Below are 16,378 nucleotides of genomic sequence, written 5' to 3'. Positions count from 1 at the left end.
AGCCCTTTTCATATGAACGTGAATAGAATCTTTCATTTTACATTTCATTTGTTTGATTGGTTCTTTTATTCTAAATTACATGTATTTTACACTTTTTTTCTTTTTTTTAAAATGACGATTTGAGAGAGGGTTTACATGGTAGCCCAGCCTGGCCTGGACTTAAGAATCCTGCTTCAGGCTATGCGGAGAGTGCTGGGATTATCCGTGTGTGCCACTGCACCTGACTTAATATCCCTCCCATCAGATATAAAAGCATGCTACTGCCTGTCTTTTATAGTTTTAGGAAATTAATTATTTGAAGATAAGGTCTCTGGTAGCCCAGGCTGACCTGGAGATTACTCTGTAGCTGAAGATGACCTTGAGCTCGTCTGATTTTCTAAGATGACCTTGAGCTCGTCTGATTTTCTAAGTGCTGGGGCTACAGGCATTTGCTACCATGTCTGTTTTAGCCGTTACAGTCTTTTTTTTTTTTTTTTTTTTTTTTTTGGTTTTTCAAGACAGGGTTTCTCTGATAGCCCTGGCTGTCCTGGAACTCACTTTGTAGACCAGGCTGGCCTCGAACTCAGAAATCCACCTGCCTCTGCCTCTCGAGTGCTGGGATTTAAGGCGTGTGCCACCACGCCCGGCTACAGTCTATTTTTTATGATTCTTAGCTTGTTGTTGTTTGTCTTACTATATGTAGCCTTGGCTAACCTGGAACTTGCTATGAAGATAATTTGGCCTCAGCTCATGGAGATCCTCCTACCTCTGCCTAAAAGTGCTGGATCAAAGGCATGTGCCTCCATTCCCTTATCACGGTTTAATTCTGTAGTTGGACAAGCAGGCGTCATAGGCCTTCATTCTGAGATTTTTGAATAAAAAAATTAAAGAGGAACTAAGTGAATAGCTTGTTTGCCTGCATGAATGTCTGTGTGTAGTGCCCTTGGTCAGAAGGACATAGAATTTTCTATGGAATTGAAGTTACAGATGGCTGTGAGCTGTCATGTGGGTATTGTGAACTGTTGGGTCCTCTGGAAGAGCATCCAGTGAGCCCTCCCTCTCTCCTGAGCCCTCATTCTGACTCTTTAGTAAAAGGCAAGGCATGGTAGGTTTGAGAAGCGTGCGCCTTTGTACAAAGTACTATAGATCTTACCCTGATTAATGGAGGTTTTCAGGGAATATTTTTTCCATCCTTTCCGCTAGTAAACTGGGGGAGGAGCTACTTGAAAAGGCCAATATCTTGGCTGTCATTGATTGGGTAGAGAAAACGAAAATTATGGGTAGGCTGTTAGGTAGTCATTCTCTCTATAAGGGACCACTTGGCAGAAGTAGAAAGATCTAATGGTTGAAGGAGGGAGAGTGGCATTAGTGTACAGTGTGCTCCTGCATTGAGGCTTCTCTTGGCAGCTGTGCCATGCTGCCTTTTCTTTCTGTCCTATTTAAGGGCCAGTTCTTTGAAGTCAGTTCAGGAAATGCCAGTGACTCAGCCTTGCAGATTTCTTCTGTCTGATTACAGCTGGTTTGTCTGGTAAGGAGTAAGACTGCGTATATTCCGGCACACTTACCTGACTGCTTGAATGTCTTCCAATGCCTTGCCAGAGATATTTGTTTTTCAGACTATTAAGTTTTTGGTGCCCTGTGGCAGGGTGGACACAGTATGGCCTTAACATGTCTTTGCACCCATGGCTGTAATCCTAGTACTTAGGAAGGCTAAGATAGGAGGATCATGAGTTTGAGGCCAGCTTGGATTATACAGCAGATTCCAGGCTCCAGGCTCTGTGGTGAGACACTATCTCAAAAAGTAAAACAAAACAAAACAAAACATGAGATTCAATTTAGAGTGTGGTGTACTTGGTGCCTTCCTTTAGTCCCAACATTTTAGAGGCAGAGGCAGGTGCATCTCTGTGAGTTTGAGGCCAGCCTGGTCTAACTACATAGTAAAACAAGACCCGTTTTATTATTATTGTTGTTGTTGTTTTTTTTTTTTTTTGGTTTTTCGAGACAGGGTTTCTCTGTGTAGCCCTGGCTGTCCTGGAACTCACTCTGTAGACCAGGCTGGCCTCGAACTCAGAAATTCACCTGCCTCTGCCTCCCGAGTGCTGAGATTAAAGGCATGTGCCACCACACCCGGCTGTTGTTGTTGTTGTTATTGTTATTTTTTGTTTGTTTGGTTTGGTTTGGTTTTGGTTTTTCGAGACAGGGTTTCTCTGTGTAGCTCTGGCTGTCCTGGAACTCACTTTGTAGACCAGGTTGGCCTCGAACTCAGAAATCCACCTGTCTCTGCCTCCTAAGTGCTGGATTAAAGGCGTGTGCCACCACTGCCCAGCTTATTATTTTTTTTTTTTTTTGTTTTTTGTTTTTTTTTTGTTTTTCGAGACAGGGTTTCTCTGTATAGCCCTGGCTGTCCTGGAACTCACTTTGTAGACCAGGCTGGCCTCGAACTCAGAAATCCACCTGCCTCTGCCTCCCAAGTGCTGGGATTAAAGGCGTGCGCCACCACTGCCCAGCTTATTATTTTTTAAATCAACATGGAGGAACTATATAAGTATATTTGGTGGTTTGTTAAGGAAGTTGAATCTAAACCACACAGAAGCAAAGCACAATTCTACAAGGCAGTGTATAATTAGACTTCGTTGTGCTGTCTAATCTGTAAACCCTATAGGAATTGTGGGATCCTTTTAGTAGCTGTTGGAATAACTAGGGCAAAATTTTGACAGGAAGATGGGGTTTGAAAGAGGGTCAGAAAGAGAGGCATGTGGTTATTTAGATAAGCTATGATTTGGGTTTCCCATCACACTATTTAGGTTTTATATCATGAAATATGAATGATGGTTCTGTGATATTCACACTTTTCCACCACAAAATCTGATGGTAGGGAGTATTTGCTTCAGCTTCATTGAGCTCTAGCAGTTGTTGCCAGCATTGAGCCGGGTGCTTGACTTTGAAGACTTCCTCATTTGCAAGACAGAAAAACTGCTAAGAATTATTTAAAATGCTATCGTGATGGTCACAGTAAAATACTGTATAAGTAGTTGGCTGCCTTTTGGAGGTGCAGCACTCCCTCATTTTGCCATATGGCTCAGTGGAACACTCATTCCTATGACTTGCCTGACACCTGAAGGTAGGTTTGTGCCTCCTGGATAACTGAAGGCATCAGAATGAGACAGAGGTAGAGTCATGCACAGAAAAATGAGGAGAGTGGCTGGATGAGTTTCACCTGCTCTGGAATAGTGGAAAATAAGGGCGAATAGTGGCTAGAGGCCATAGAGTGGACTTGGAAACTTAGGCCACAGAAGTTCATCTGATGCTTGAGAAAAAAATACTGCAAGGCTTTCGAGAGCCAGAGAGACACCTTTAAAAAGGAGAGTGGTGTAGAGGTCTGAGGGATTCTGCCTGGAATCCTCACAAGCCTCCTAAAAGCTGACCGAGTGGGGGTGTGGTTTGACATTCTTGCCACAGGAGGCCAGTATCTTTGCCCAGTGACTCTTCCTCCTCTTCATTGACTCACCCCACCGGCCTGGCCCTCATTCTTCACTTCTTCTTGGTGTGTGATCCAGAGCTCCAGGGTCACCTAGGATGATGGGAGCCTGAGTTCCCTAACAGTGGGTGGGATATGGCAAGGAACAGCATTCTCATCTCTTTGCCTCTTCCCTGAGTAGAGGCAAATTCAAGTTCACACTGCTGTGGCTTACTGTCCGGGCTAACAGGGGCCGTCTACCAGGAGGTGAGTCAAGATGGCTCCTGCCCTTTCTCTGCTTTTTCTTGGCTTTCTTTACCTACGTTCTCTGTTGCTTTTCCCCTGATCTAGATTCTACAAGATATCCATCATGAAACAAACTGGTTACTGTAGGAGGTGGGAAGTATATAATATACATTTTTCTAATTGTGGGAGAATGTCCAGAAGTCTTCACTGGCCTCTGCTGTGTGGTAGTTTTCCCAGAACTCCCGTGAGCCAGACATTAAACATAGACTCATACCTGTTAGAGTCATTGTAGAGACACTGTGGGTATAAGCACATTTCTCAGCTTCTGGATGGTAGGAGCTATTCTGTGTGCGTGACTGCCCTGTGTTAGCTCCCATCCCTTTACCACAGAAGAAAAAGACAGTGAAAAGCTAGAAAGGGGAAGCTGTGTAGATAACCCTGTACTTGTGTTTTAGGCAGGGAGTCAGTATACCTGGGTTTCTGTACTCCTGCTAATTAGTGGTGTGACCAGGGACCAGTTGTCTAACTTCAGTGGACTGGAGTTCCCTCATATTTAGACAGACAGCTTGGATTGCATAGTCTTGGAGAGTTTTTCCAGAGTCAAAATTTGTGTGTGTGTGTGTGTGTGTAGTATGTAGTGTAGTGTGTGTGTGTGTGTGTGTGTGTGTATGAGAGAGAGAGAGAGAGAGAGAGAGAGAGACAGAATGTGTATTTAGTATTAGGCAGTTAGATTCAGTTTTGACTGGACTCCCAATTTTGCTGGCAACATCCAGAGCATCATAATCAGGAGGCAACTAAACATAAGCCTTTTTTTTCTTTGTTAAGGTCTGATCAGGGTATTGACTGGCCACATCAATGCCATAGAGTGTTTTCATAGCCTGTTTGATCTGGTGCTTGTTGGCCTTGACATCCACAATAACACAAGTCTTCTGTCTTCTTCATAGCTGACTCAGGGGTTGAGGGGGACTTGATGATGGCTTGTTTTTCCTGGGTGTGCTCTTGTTGAGGATATTGGATTGCCTCTGGAGCTGCAGGGTCTTGTGCCATCGGATGGTGGGTGTGGATTTCTGTGGCTGTGGCTACCTTTCTGCGCTGCCTCCTTGGCTTTTTTTTTTTTTTTTTTTAAGATTTATTTATTTCATGTCTATGAGTACACTGTAGCTGTCTTCAGACACACCAGAAGAGGGCATCTGATCCCATTACAGATGGTTATGAGCCACCATGTGGTTGCTGAGAATTGAACTCAGGACCTCTGGATAAGTAGTTAGTGCTCTTAGCTGAGCCATCTCTCCAGCCCGCTTTCTTGGCTTTTAAGACCTTTCCTTTGACATTGGTCAGAACCTTACTTCTCTTATTTCTTTGCTTTTGGTGCCATCTAGGCAAAAGCCAAGTTTGTTTTTGTTTTAAATAATGGTGACATATCATACATACTTTATCCTCTCCATTTGTAAGTCTGTCTCCCTCAAAGTAATGGCGTTCTCAGCTTTTACATTTATTCTGGTATGCAGTTGGTGCCTCTTCTCTTCTCTTCTCTTCTCTTCTCTTCTCTTCTCTTCTCTTCTCTTCTCTTCTCTTCTTTTTTTAACAGCAGTGCTTAGAATTGAACCCACAGCATGCTAGGCAAGAACTTTACCAATGAACTATACTTTCCAGTCCCTGAACCAATCTTTGAGTATCTTTAGAGATAGCAATCTCCACTTGTAATGGGTAGATTCAGTTTTTAGAAGCCATCAGAAATGTCTTGTGTCTAAGAATTAAACAAAGTAATATCCTCTATCCATCTATCCATCCATCCATCCATCCATTTATCCATCTTATCTTATTCTTTCTTTCCCTATCTATCTGTTTATTTTTTTGTGACAAAAAGGTATGACTGATTGTTATAAAACTACTATTTCTCTCTGTTTCTCACATGGAATAGTGTGTGAAGGTAGTTTTGTAAGTGTTTTAAGCAGTGACTAAATATATATGGAAAGCTGTAAATATATATGTATATGTATATCTATTTACAGTTTTCATATGGTTTAATGAGATGGGTTAATATTTGAATAGAGTTGCTTTCCTGTTTACTCACTCTATATGTTCTTGCTTTGAGGTCAAAGTGACTAGATAGTGAAGGAAATTAGCCCTTTTTCTGGTAGTCCTCTGAAATCACAAATACTTTAAGGGTCAAAAGAAGGGCAGGACATGTACCTCTAGGAAGCTGTGGCTGGTGAGCTAAGGCAGGTCCATCTCTAGAAGAACCACCAAGGAGACTGAAGCATTTTCGGTCTGACTGCTGATGCCCACCAGCCGGCTGAAGCAGAAAGTTGCAAGCACGTATTGTAGGAGAATCACTGATTTTTTTTTTTTCTTCTCTTTTCTTTCAATAGTTGTAGGTTTGAAAGTGGGCTGGAAGGTGGGTAGGGCAAGCAGAGGGCTGTAACTGAATGTATTCAAATATTCCAGTCATATACGAGTATCATATACTTGATCATCTATATGCTCCTGACAACAGATGAAATTGGTTAGTTAAATAAAATGTTTGTCAGTCTGGCCAAATGATCCTGTTGCATAGTCATTGTATTAAGTAACCATTCACATTTCTCCTTCTTACTCTCTTGTTTTTCTCCTTTTTTTCTTTGTTGTTTTTCTTATTTTTATGTTGAGTATCAAGATGCTAAAAGTTTTAGATCTGAAAATCAGGTAAGCCTAAGAAGGTTTGAGGCTAAGCCAGATGTGATGGAGTCTATCTTAATCCCAGTAGCATGAAGGTTGAGGCAACAAAATTGTCAGAGTTTAAGTACAATATGTTCTGTAAAGTGAGGTCCAGGCCAAAAGGGACAGAAAGAGTCTGTCTCAGAGAGGGAGAGAGGTTGGGGGGGGGGTAGAGGATGAGGGAAGGAAGAGGAGGGGAGGGGAGTGGAGGAAAGGGAGGAGGAGAGAGAGACAGAGAGAGAAAGAGAGAGAGCTCAAAGTTTGAAGAGGGGATGTATCTGTATCTGTATAAAGCTGCTGAAGTACTGGGGTAGCAGTGGAGTGTCTTTTTATTTTATTTTTATTTTTATTTCGAGATAGGGTTTCTCTGTTAGCCCTGGCTGTCCTGGAACTCACTCTGTAGACCAGGCTGGCCTCGAACTCAGAAATTTGCCTGCCTCTGCCTCCCAAGTGCTGGGATTAAAGGCATTTGCCACCACCGCCCGGCTGGAGTTTCTTTTTACCCCTAAAATCACTAAAATTATAGTGACTTTTCTGCTGGCAGCCACAGGTGGGTGGGTCATCAAGTACAAAGTTGCTGTTTAAAGAGAAGCAGCCCCTAGGACTCCCCCCTGAAACACAATCCCAGACATGCTGGGTCTGGGAGAAGTTGCTCCTTGACAAGACTATTGTTTAAAGAAGGTAGAACAACTTTCATCAAAACAGATAGTGTGGATTTTGTTACTTCAAGGCTTGGGGAGACTCTTCTCTGCTGTTAACTCTGAGCCCTTTTTGAAAGTCATTCTTTGACTGGTGCAGTAGGATTCATTTGGAGAAAAGGCCCTATGGACCCATAATTAGAAGTTAAATGCCCAAGAGTAGGGCTAGTTGCTGGAGAAACAGTGTGGCCCAATCAGTTGCTTTTCTGTCCTTTTGACCTGCAGATAACCCCAAGAAAGTAGGCTGCTTAGTGAGCTCAGGAGGTGACTGGAAGAGTGCAGTCCACGGCTCTATCTCTGCTCTTTGCCTCAGTGCCCTTTCCTTTTAGTCATGATTGTGCAAACACACTCTGCTTGCAAGGCCCCCTGAAGCTGCAGGCTTTTGGCATTAATTGTTTTCTATCTATTCATGCGAGGTGTATGACTTACAATTAGAGAAACATTTGACCGGCTTCACTGACTGCCTAATGATGGAATTTACTAAGTTGGGGCCAATATCTGTCGGTCATCCAGCAAGCTTTTGTTTAAGAGCTACCTGTATCAGGTGTCAGAGTGATGAAACAATATTTTTTGTCCTTTATGATCTTAATTTGGGTGAAACAGATAGATATACAGTTTGCATTCCTGTAGGGGAGTGAACTAAATATGTAGAGGAACAAGCAATAAGTGGCCATTTGGAAGAAAGAACAACTGTTCCTTATTGTGGGAGAGACTAGGAGAGCTGAAGGGAGAGGCATTTTAGTCAAATGATAAAGGATACATGGGAGTTCAAGAGTTGTAGAGGACAGGGCATTTCAGTAGATTCACAAGCAGTGATACAGAACCTAGAAAATACCTGCTATGCTGAGGGAAAGATACTTGAATTAGCTGGAGATGAGATTGGAAAGGAAACTAGAAGGCTGGACCTTAGAGTACTGGGAATAACATTTTTTTTTCTAGATTTTATTTTTTATGTATGAATGTAGGCCTGCATATATATGGGCCAACAAAAGTCAGAAGAGAATATTGGAGCCCCAGGGACTGGAGTTACAGATGATTGTGAGCTGCCATGTGGGTGCTGGGACTCAAATCTGGGTCTTCTGGAGGAACAAGTGCTTTAAACCACTGAGCCATCTCTCCAGCTCTAAATATGCTAAGGAATTTTGATTTTCTTCTGTATATAATTAGATGTTGAACTCTGTGTGTGTGTGTGTGTGTGTGTGTGTGTATCATGACTCAATTCACATTGGTTTTGGTCGTTTTTTTTTTTGTTTTTTTGTTTTTTTGTTTTTTTTTTTTTGAGACAGGGTTTCTCTGTGTAGCTCTGGCTGTCCTGGAGCTCACTCTGTAGACCACTCTGGCTTCAAACTCGGAGCTTTAGCATACTTGAGCTTTAGTTGCTATCTTAACTCTGGTATTTAATTTCTCTGACCAACTTTCTCTTTGGTAAACTGAAAATAATACCTCCTTACAGAGCTGCTGTGAGGAACACTTGAAATACTTTATAAATGGCAAACACATGATCAGTAAGTGGTACAGAGCCATATACAAGTCCTGACTGATTGTTCTGCTGAGGGCAGTATAGTCCCGAGTGGTATGTGATATGGACCAAAAATGACAGAAAACGAATGACCTTTATTCCCATAACCACTCGTACTGTCTTTTTTTGTTTTTTTGTTTGTTTGTTTTTTCAAGACAGGGTTTCTCTGTGTAGCTTTGGCTGTCCTGGAACTCACTTTGTAGACCAGGCTGCCTCGGACTCCCAAGTGCTGGGATTAAAGGCGTGCATCACCACCACCCAGCAGAAGAGGGAGTTAGATCTCATTATGGGTGATTGTGAGCCACCATGTGGTTGCTGGGATTTGAACTCAGGACCTTTGGAAGAGCAGTCGGTGCTCTTAACCACTGAGCCATCTCTCCAGCCCTTCGTACTGTCTTTATTGGTAATACTCATGTGGTCACTAGCTTTTTTCGCACTCCTAAATGGGAACAAATTTCTAAAAGAAATTTTCTTTTATTTATTTATTTATTTATTTATTTATTTATTTATTTATTTATTTTGTTGTTGTTGTTGTTGTTGTTGTTTTTTTTTTTTTTTGGTCTTTTTGGTTTTTTCGAGACAGGGTTTCTCTATATAGCCCTGGCTGTCCTGGAACTCACTTTGTAGACCAGGCTGGCTTCGAACTCAGAAATCCACCTGCCTCTGTCTCTTGAGTGCTGCGATTAAAGGCATCTGTCACCATGACCGGCTTCTTCTTCTTTTTTTTTTTTTTCTTTTTGTTAGAAATTTTTAGACATTGGGAATTTCTCCAGAAGTCCCTGCATCCTTCTTTGAGATAGTCTCACTATGTAGCCCTGGCTGACCTGGAACTCATGGACATCTGCCTGCTTCTGTCTCCTGAGTACTGGGGTAAAAGGCATGTGCTACCATGCCTAGGTCCCCTCCCTCTTTCTCTCCCTTGCTTCCTTTTTATTGGTATAAATTTATCCTTAACAATGGTTTTCATCCTGACATTTTCATACATGTTCATGACTATTTTGATCATATTTACTCTTTATTTCCCTTTCTTGTCACACTCCAATGATCCTATAGCTAGCTCCTCCTACTTTAATGTTTTCTTTCTTTCTTTTTTTTTTTTTTTTTTAGTGACCCAGTGATCTTTCCTTAGGATAGCTTTCAGGAAAATGGGTACCTTATCAGTGGCTATACTTCCCAAGAAAAAGTCTCTCTCCTTCACCATTATTATCCTTTAGCCTATAGATCCTCAGGGAGAAGTGGGCATTCATGACAAGATGTCAGGCCCAATCTTTCACTGCTCTGTAATCACAGTTGCTATGAGTTCTAAAGTACAGTGGCCATGTTATGCCCTGGAGACAGCATTCTCGCACACTCCACCCTTCTGACTTTGTTCCTGTCACCTTTCCTACAGTGTCCCTTGAACCTGTGGGGTTATATACATGTCAATTTATGACTTAATTTGACAGTTACTTGTTCTCAGCACTTGGATCGATTTGAATGTCTGCAGTTGCATGAATCCACTGCAGAAATCATCCAAGTCCTCTCTTAATGCAGGTACTTACTGCAGCTGTGTGAGACAGGCTTTAGAAGATGAATAAAATTCAACTGCAAATTAATAGGCTAGCCTTTTACTTTTAAATAAGTGAGGATGGTCATCCTATCTTAGACCTTCTAATTATTGTCACTGTTTCAAATGGGATCCAGACCTATGGGTCTAGAGCCAGACGGAGTTTTCACTAGTTCTAGTTACTTGTAACTAGGAGACACCTAGAGACCCAGTCTTTCTGGCTTAGATTATAAACTTTGAGGTGAGACAGACTTGTGTTTGCATATTAATCATACATATGAGTCTCAGGATAATTGGATTGTTGTTCAACATTTTAAAACCTGTTCAGTAAGGATAACAGTATTAATATTTGTTTGATAGAGTTAATACTATTCTCAGTAAAAGGGAATTGTCACTATTCTTGCATATATGCATACCTATTTTGGTTTTGGTATCCATGTACTAGTCTAGAAATTTAAAGTACTTCTAGAATTTTGTGTTCCTCATTCTTATAAAGATTTATTTATTTATTATATGTAAGTACACTGTAGTTGTCTTCAGACACTCCAGATTTCGTTACAGATGGTTGTGAGCCACCATGTGGTTGCTGGGATTTGAACTCGGGATCTTCAGAAGAGCAGTCGGCACTCTTAACCACTGAGCCATCTCACCAGCCCGTTCCTCATTCTTATAATTCTCTGTAGACATCTCAAAAGTAATTCTCAAGGTTGTCTCTTTCTTCTTGTTGTCAGGTCTTTCAGACCTGTGTCACTTCCTGCTTGGGGCTGACAGTGACTTTTATCGTCCATTCTACAACAGCTGTAAGAAGCAGATGGAACTCCACATGTCTCTATGCAAACCTATCTTTATCTGTATCCCAGGGCTCTATGTAAAGATGTCATTTAAAAGGGGTTACTTTTTGTTAGAGCCGGGCGTGGTGGCGCACGCCTTTAATCCCAGCACTCGGGAGGCAGAGGCAGGCGGATTTCTGAGTTCGAGGCCAGCTTGGTCTACAAAGTGAGTGCCAGGACAGCCAGGGCTACACAGAGAAACCCTGTCTCGAAAAACAAAACAAAACAAAAAAAACAAAACAAAAAACAAAAACAAAAAAAATAAATAAAAAATAAAAGGGGTTACTTTTTGTTTATTTTTTATTTGATTGTGTGGGTTTTTTTTTTTTCTTTTTTTTTTTTGAAACAGGGTCTAATATAACTCTATGCACTCTTGAACTTAACTCGCTATTAGCCAAGGTTGGCCTGGAATAAGACCTTGATCTTACTTGTTTCAGCCTCAAAAGTGCTGGGGTTGCAGTATGCTACCATGTCTGGCCAAGTAGATTCATTCACTTTGAAAGTATAGTTGATATATAAAATTAAATTAAGGAAAAAATATATCTTCTTAGAAAAAGTTTATACCACAAGTCACTTAAAAAGTTATTTCATTGGGCTGGAGAGATGGCTCAGCAGTTAAGAGCACTGACTGCTCTTGCAGAGGTTCTGAGTTCAATTGCAGCAACTACTGTGGCAGATATATTGCCTATAGGGACACTCAGCCATTTTACTCCTCTGTGGCACTGAGACAGGGCACACAGGTTCTTAGTTTTGTAGAAAGGCCATCTTGAGGGAGAACTGAGTGGGGACTCTTGGACTTGACTAATCAGTCCTGTCTGGGAGTTGCTTTTGCCCTCTGCTTTTCTCCCGGGGAAGCTTCAGGCTTTGCAACAGTGACTCATTAACCAGCCACTGCCCTGGAGAGGGAGAAGAGGGTGATGGTAAATGGGCTGGAGGTCAGGCCTTGGAAACAGTACATCTCTCCAACAAGCTGCAGTGACTGCCTGCCTTTCCTTTCAGCTTCCCTTTCTTACCCTGAGCTATCACCAACATTTCCCTCGAGGAACACTTTTCTTCAATGCTTGTTGCTTCTGATAAGTTTTGCTATTTTTTGTTTGTTTGTTTTGTTTGTTTTTGAGACAGTCTCACTATGTATCTCTGGTTGGTCTGGAACTCTCCATATAGACCAAGATGGCCTGAACTCACAAAGATGTACCTGCCTCTGCCGCCTGTATGCTAAGACTAAGGGTATATGACACTATAACTGGCTGTGACTACTTTAAAAAATATTATTTTATGTGTATGGGTAATTTTGCCTACATATATGTCTGTGTATTGTGTGTGCCTGGTGCCTATAGAGACCAGAGAGGGTATCAGTTTTCTAGAACTAGAGGAATACAATTGTGAGCTGCCACATGGGTGCTGGGAACTCAATCTAGGTTCTCTGGAAAAGCAGCCAGTGCTCTTAACCACCAAGCCATCTCTCCAGTCCTTCAGTTCTTCTTTTTTTAAAGCTATGTGGTTGTTTTGACTTAAAAAGATGATTCTGAGAAGATAAATGTATAGGTTCTTCTGTGCTGTTGATAGTGTACCAGCTTATTTATTCAATTATTCAGTTACTGTCTTTAAAGCAGTAGAGAATAGTGTTGGGGGGATGGTAGGCTACTTAAAAGACTAGCTTGTGTAAACAAGTCACCTAATTCCTGAACCTCAGGATTGGTTTTTTTTTTTTTTTTTTATTTTAAAAACTGGGCTTCTCTGTGTAGCCCTGGCTGTCCTGGAACTTACTCTGTTGGCCAAGCTGGCCTTGAACCTCACAGAGATCCGCCTGTCTCTGCCTCCCGAGTGCTGAGTCATGTAGCACTACTGCCTGGCTAGATTTCCTGAGCTTTAAAACAACCACATGCAGTGTGTTCTGGTCTTCACTCTGCCACTTGATATCCTGGCATAATAAATGCTGCTGTTACTGTAATTAATAGTGCTAAGGCACTATACTAAACACTTGCCATGCTTTGTTTTTTAATCTCACATTAACTCAATGAGGTAAATACCATGGTTATCTCTATTTAAGAGAAAATGAACTTGAGAATTAAAAAGATTAAATAACTTGTCTAAGGTCACCCGGCTAGTCAATGTTAGAACCAACAATTTGGATCTAGGGCTCATTTGTATCTGACCCTAGAGCCATTCGTCTATATAAAACATTCCATCTAAAATTACAGACCTGCCTGTCAGGGTGGAGAGTTTGGGTAAGGGCATAAGTGTAGTAGGAAGTAAAACTGGAGCCAGGTTATTGACGCCTTGGAATAGTATTATTTATACTAGAATCACCCCAGTTCTGGGGTGCCTCCGGGGAATTACTCTCTCATTTTTCATTGCTAAGGATGGAACCAGAAGCCTCACATATGCTAGGCAGTGTTCACCACTGAGTTATATCATAGCCTATTCCCTGTCATTTCTTTAAACTGTAACAAAAGTATAGTATACATTAAAACTTATAACACTGACATTTTTTTAAAAGATTTATTTTATGTACACCGTAGCTGTCGGTCTTCAGATACATTAGAAGAGGGCATTGGATCCCACTACAGATGGTTGTGAGCCACCATGTGGTTGCTGGGAGTTGAACTCAGGACTTCTGGAAGATCAGTCAGTGCTCTTAACCATTGAGCCATCTCTTCAGCCCAACACTGACATTTTAAACAAGAATAATAAAATGAATACCAAATTGCTGCAGCCTACTGGCTACAATAGGAGATGGAGTATTTCCAGACCCTTTTGAACAACTGTGTGCTTCTAACTTACTACCATTCTTCAGCTTCTATCAGAACTCACTCCTCCTGCATTGTGAGTTCTTCCAAAACCCCTTTCTTTATCACCACCCCACCCCTTTTGGTGGGGTAATGAGTGGCTTGTAGAACCAGGCAGGAGCCAAGTGATCTTTCTTGGTTGAGAAGAAAGAGAAGTGGAGAAAACTAGCCAAACTTCCTGGGTAGCCCATAAGTTAGTTGGCCTAGAAGTGTGAGGACTTGGCAGGGAAATCCTAGCGGAGATTTCAAGCCTTCTACAGCAGCGCTTCAGCTGGAATGTGTTACCTTGTGTTTAGAGCAGGGGCAAGATGGAGAGATACAGTATCTATTCTGTCTTCACTGTGAAGTTTCAGGGCTGACAGTACCAAATGGAACTGCAGAGACTGGTGGGCAGTTTAGCGACCCTTTTATTTTCATCCCATACAGTTTTAGGGTGTGCCAATCTTTAATTATTTTTGCCATTTTTTTTTCATAAAATGTGAACTTTTGTATTTGTGGTAGTCCTTTGAATAGGAGCTGTCCTTTCTGCTAATAGCAGTTGCTAAGTACAGACTACAGAGGGATGGTGAGAACAGGCTGTAGGTCTGGGAGAGCAATGTGTCTGCAGTGTTGGGTATGGATCTCACCAGCACCTCATCCTCTCTACTCAGCACACACATTCTTTTAGTAGCCAGAGACTGTGTTTGGAAAGCTGCCATACAAATGTAGTTCAGTGGAACAGATTTAATGAGCTTTAGTAAGCTAGGGACTATGGCTGATCATAGAGAGGGAACTGGGGTATGTCCTTAAGGAGTTGTCATTCTAGATGAAAGAGACTTTCACAAAAATATATATAAAACCATTTCTTGATCTCTGTACATGATTAGCATAATTTTTAAACACTAAAATTATGTTTTTGTGTGTGTCAGAGAACAGCTGTTGAGAGTTCTCGTCTACCATGTAGATCCTAGGTCTTCAGACCAGATCATGCATATCTCCTGAGCCATCGTGTCTTTTTGTACATGGTTATTAAAAATAAATCCAATTGCCGGGCGTGGTGGCGCACACCTTTAATCCCAGCACTTGGGAGGCAGAGGCAGGAGGATTTCTGAGTTCGAGGCCAGCCTGGTCTACATAGTGAGTTCCAGGATAGCCAGGGCTATACAGAGAAACCCTGTCTCAAAAAAACCAAAATAAATAAATAATAAAAAAAATATATCCAACCATAAAAACATACATACAGTGTAGGAAGTCCCCAAGTAATTGTCCCCAGTAATTCACTACTGTTACCAGTTTAATATTGGAGGGATTGAGATTTGAGGTGTGCCTATAAAGTAAAAGCCGAGAGAGGGACTGGTGGGGAAAAGGTGGTCACAGTGAAGGTACCATCCTGTTCCAGGAGGAATATCTCTAGCTTCTTTAGCACTGGTAAACCTTCTGCTGGGACACTGTGGTGACAGAAACCAACCTTTGTGAAACATCCACTAGCACCTTCTGTGCTATAAGTCAGTGTGTTGGGCACCTCGCAAATGTTACTGAGTTCATACTTGTACTCTTAAAGCAGAGGAGGCTATGCTTTCATCTAGGAATCTAAGGAATCCTTGCCAGGGTGATGTAGTTAGCTGCAAGTGACTTGTGATGTGTGTGTAAGATAGTCACTCTGTGCCTTAGTTTCTTCATGTCTACAGTTGAGTGTTAGGGCTGGAGAGATGGCTCAGCGATTAAGAGCACCTGACTGCTCTTCCAGAGGTCCTGAGTTAAATTCCTAGCAACCACATGATGGCTCATAACCATCTGTTATGGGATCCAGTGCTCTCTTCTGGTGTGTCTGAAGACAGTGACAGTGTATTCATTCACATAAATAATAAGTCTTTTTAAAAAAGTCATCTTAAAGTTGAGTGGTAATTTACCTGCTTCATAAAGAGGTGTTGAAGCCTAATGGAATGATGCCCGATAGGTCAGTAGGATGGTTTGAGGCATGTTAGTAGGTTCTTAGTAAGCATTAGCTACTGTCTGTTATATCCTGTTTCTTCTTCAGACCCCCATCTCCTCCTCACATTTGATTCACATATGCCATATACTTTCTTCCCTGTACAGTTGCTCCTCCTAGTTTCGTTTTGTTTGAGATAGGCTGTTACTCTGCCTTGGCTGGGCTGGAAGTCTAATAGTAGATCAGACCGGCCTTCTGCCCCAGCCTCCCACTTGCTAGGACTTTAAGCACACAGCACCATGGTGGCTTTGAGTTTCCTGCTTTTTGTCAGCTTCTTTCTTCTCAATGCTTCTCATTCCTCTTTTAACTATTCTCTATCATCTGTGTCCTCAGCACCTTCCTATCTATTGGGTAGCCTCCTAACTCACCTTGCTGCCAGAGAACCATTTTGTCAGGTTAATCTGGCTCATACCACAGCTCTCTGTTAAAATCATCCCAGATCCTTTATTTGAATCCTTGAAGTTCAAGATTTCCCAATTCTGACCTCAGTTCACCGTTGACACCTAGTCTCTCACTGCTACCACACCTTTCTGCTTTCTTCTCCCTTTCCCGAGAGGAAAACTTTGATTTTGTGCTTGAAGATCCAGATTAAAATATCATTTCAGTTTTCTAATCCTTCCCTCATCTAAACTGGTTAGTTTCCTTACA

At 41.8% G+C, this 16,378-nt stretch overlaps 1 protein-coding gene and 1 pseudogene across 3 annotated transcripts in view; one reads left to right on the top strand and one right to left on the bottom strand.

Annotated features, from left to right (window-relative positions):
• LOC115031521 (histone acetyltransferase KAT8 pseudogene) overlaps positions 1–16,117 on the bottom strand; it is a 22,106-nt pseudogene extending 5,989 nt beyond the window's left edge.
• Numa1 (nuclear mitotic apparatus protein 1) overlaps positions 1–16,378 on the top strand; it is a 76,181-nt gene that overhangs the window by 15,160 nt on the left and 44,643 nt on the right. The gene's annotated exons all lie outside the window — the stretch shown is intronic.

This window comes from Mus caroli, unplaced genomic scaffold (genome assembly GCF_978045245.1).
Source record: "Mus caroli unplaced genomic scaffold, Mus_caroli_1 scaffold_8, whole genome shotgun sequence".
Lineage (NCBI taxonomy): Eukaryota > Metazoa > Chordata > Mammalia > Rodentia > Muridae > Mus > Mus caroli.
The sequence above is the reverse complement of the archived record's forward strand: the minus strand, read 5'-3'. Positions and strand labels throughout refer to the sequence as shown.